Source organism: Etheostoma spectabile, chromosome 18, assembly GCF_008692095.1.
Source record: "Etheostoma spectabile isolate EspeVRDwgs_2016 chromosome 18, UIUC_Espe_1.0, whole genome shotgun sequence".
Lineage (NCBI taxonomy): Eukaryota > Metazoa > Chordata > Actinopteri > Perciformes > Percidae > Etheostoma > Etheostoma spectabile.
This window is the reverse complement of record NC_045750.1, coordinates 26082025-26085706: the sequence shown is the minus strand read 5'-3', so window position 1 is coordinate 26085706 and position 3682 is coordinate 26082025. Positions and strand designations below refer to the sequence as shown.

General features: G+C 40.2%; 1 protein-coding gene across 1 annotated transcript in view; it reads left to right on the top strand.

Moving 5' to 3' along the window:
- LOC116706731 (gamma-aminobutyric acid receptor subunit rho-1) overlaps positions 1 to 3682 on the top strand; it is a 19365-nt gene that overhangs the window by 3693 nt on the left and 11990 nt on the right. The gene's annotated exons all lie outside the window — the stretch shown is intronic.

Genomic DNA, 3682 nt, shown 5'->3' with positions numbered 1-3682 from the left:
ATTTAACGCCTGCACAATTTAATTCAATTAAATGTTAATTATAGTTTAAATTAACGACCTGAATTCACAAATAGAGTACAGCGACCATATTCTATAATTTACAAAGACCCAACTAGACCTAATTATCCAGGACCATGGCAGCAGCTGCAACCCCGATTAAGATGTCACCCCAATCCAAGGAAAACTGTGAGGGGAGAAAACTTAAGGACCCGAAGCTAAGTTAGCAACAAGCATTTCTGGGACATGAATGCACACAGAAGGGGACGAGAGAAGAGAGAGAAGCTCAGTGAGTCAAAGAAGTCCCCCAGCAGTCTAAAACTATAACAGCATAACTAAGATCTGGTCCGAGGAAAACCTGAGCCAGTGTACAAAGGGTCGGTAGATGAATCCGATAACTATGAGGAGAAGCAGAGAGACCATAACTGGAATTGTTGTGCTAATGCTTCCCATAAAATATGATGCCATTCGAGGGTGGCGCTATAATTTAAGGTGATTTCAAATTTAAAAGTGAAAACGTTCTCACATCGTGTGTCTGATTGAAGTCTTTGCACATCTCCAGATCAATGGGCTCTACAAAAAAGCCTCTTGGACCCTGGAAGTCCACCATGATTGTTTTGTGTAATTTGCATAATGTGTGAAACATTAATATGAATAGACTTTTGTCACTTTTGGTTCTATCAACACCAAAAATTGTATACAGCAAAGCGGCATTGAGATACATATTTCTACTAAAAAAGACAACAACATTGGGAAGAAAACATGGCCGTCATCAATTGAAGAACGTCGCAAAGGGTAGGGCTTAGCCTTCCTACCAGGATCCGCTTAATAATATAATAATAGTAATAATAATAATAATAAGTAATAATAATGGCAGCCATTTTGGATATAGGGCTCTCACAAAATTTCCCCACATTTTTGTGTGGGGCAAATCCAGTGAGAAACACTTCTAGCGACTTTGACTTTGGCGATTGGGCTGACAAGGGTTTATTAAACGTGGGATTTCCGCATGGCCTATATCTTTCTATTGTTGACACAATAAAAAACACTCTAATTTTGGAACAGGAGAAAACAAACCATGAAGCAGCTGAACGGGATAAAACGCTTAAAGGAGTAACACAGGATCATGTAAAGTACAACATGTACAACGCAGAATTAATACAAAACGATGTTAAGCAGATAAGCATGGCAACATAAAATCACATTACATTACAGAAGACAAAAACGACTAGAAGGGTCTCAATCTGGCAAACGGACAAAAAGCCAAGCGACTGAGAACTCAGCAAACGAGCATGCAGCGAGCAGACCAATGAGAGCAGGTCGTCTTGGTAGTTACAGCCAAGATTAAAAATAATATGCAAAGGAATAGTAGAAGTTGCTATAGCGTAGTCAATGGAACAATGTTCCTAAACTGTAAAGGCTGACTGGCTGAAGGGTGTTTTCCCCTCCTTTGGATCTGGTTAATCAACCAACAATGTTCTGAAATATAAATGTGTTAATAGGGTCTGGTGCTAACCTATTAAGAGGAGACCATATCAGGAAAAAAGTGTATTATAGTGATGGTGATTTTAGGTTTATTATCCAGGACCTTGAGAGCTAGTTTCTATAGAGATTGTACAGGCTGTATTATTGTATCAGTGGTAAGAGACTAAGGGGTTATACAGTATGTTACATTTAAAAACCTCATAGCATGGAAATGCAGCTTAAAGTGTCAAATATTTTAACCCTAACTTTTCTTGGTATAAATTTCAGAAATTTCCTAAACTTTGTCTGAGAAGAACTTGGCACGATTTGTAATATGAATAAAATGAAAGTGGCTGAACAGACAGAGAAAAGAGACAGGAAATCAAATTTCATGACTCAGTGGGATTCCATGGACTGTTTCGACTTAAGTGTACCACAAGTTCTTCAGAATAAATAACAAAACTATATTTTTTGACGTTACTTTTCAAAAGAACGCAGTTGAGCATTTTTCTGATCTGACCTCCCCCTCAAACAACATGGTGCCTTCCAACACTGTCACAAATACCACCGCTGTGTTCAAGTTAAGTCAAGATTGTGGTCATGGGTAATGATGAATGATAATGATGATAATGAAGCATACAGTGTGCAATATGCATATTCACTTTTCCAGATTAAAAACTGTTTAAGAGAGACCGGAGCTTAGTGTTGTTGAGATTTTCTTTGTCCTGCATTCGACTGACGCCTAATGAATTGCGTTGCTGTGTAGGGGATTTCTATTTATCAAGCCCCCCTTCTTAGCATGCTGTGTACTGTCAATTTTCATCAAGGGGCAAAGGCCTTGAAGCGAAGCAGACGGTCCGTCCTGATAGATTATCAGCTCTTTGACCCCTCCTGAACTATACTTAAGCTTAATCATTCCTCGGTTTCACTGCATCTAAACTGATGAGTTAAAGTAAAAGCACTACCACTAAGAACAGTAACCTCATGGTTCAAAAGAGTTAACCTTTCCCAGTAATAAGCCTTCTCCAACATCTTTCCCTGGGTGTGAATACTGACTGCCAAGTAGAGGGACAGACAACAACCTCCGTCAGCCAAGACTGAATATGTGTTTTGTATGTGTCTTTGCTTTAAAGTGGAGGTGAGATGGTCAAACCCCCTCTTTCAGTAGATTCAACCATCATTAGTGAATTTAGCTTGATAGTTTAGTTAGCAAATGCTCACTGTTCTATAGGAGAACAGAGTAGTAAAGGCAGCACGGATGATCATTGGCTGCCCTCTCCCCTCCCTGATGGACTTGTTTTTTTAAAGATTATTTTTGGGGCTTTTCTGCCTTTAATTTTTGACAGGACAGTTAGGTGAGTAAGAGGAGAGCTAGGGGGAAGACATCGAGAAATCGTCACAGGCTGGACCTCTGCATCGAGGTAGAAACCTCTCAGTACACGTGCGCCTGTGCTACCACTGGGCCAACCTGGCCACACCCTGTGGACATTTAAACCTCCTGCTGCCAGTTTATCCTGTTGCACTCCGTGAGGCGTCACAGGTGCAACAGAACAAGGACTAACAGATTCAAAAACAGTTTTTTTTTTTCAAAAGCCATAAACTTTGAACTCACACATGCACTGACTTCACAGTCTAACCCCCAATTTCCACCGGATGTGAAACGGCGGTGGATTTGCTCCAGAACAGCGGCGGAGTCATCAGGTTTCCAATAATTTCCACTAACAACGGAGGAGCTGCGTTCCGACTCCGTCCCAGCTCCGGCGATCCCCTGCCCTCCGGAGCAGATACACAGAGCTTCTATTTTTCCCGGACATCTCAGCACATGGCAGATTGAGCAGGACCGAAACAAATAAAACATCTGGTTAATTTTCAAAATAAAATAGAGTGTGCTCAACAAACCCAGACATGGTGGGTTTGGACGGACGGTGGAGCATGGAGCCCATATGCATCCGGTGGAAATTGGGAGGAACCCCCCAACCCCCGGACTTCTTTCTTCTCACCTACTGTGTAATAATTAATATTGAATACTACTGATAATATTAAAATACTGTGCAATTCTATTACTGTGCAATATCAGTATATTGTGCAATAGCATTACTCATATTGTCCAATGTCTATTACTCATTAAATATGATCAATACTATTGGGCAATATTCAAATAACATGCAATTACTACAGTGCATATCACACTGTAGATAAAACAGTTATTTATTTTATATAT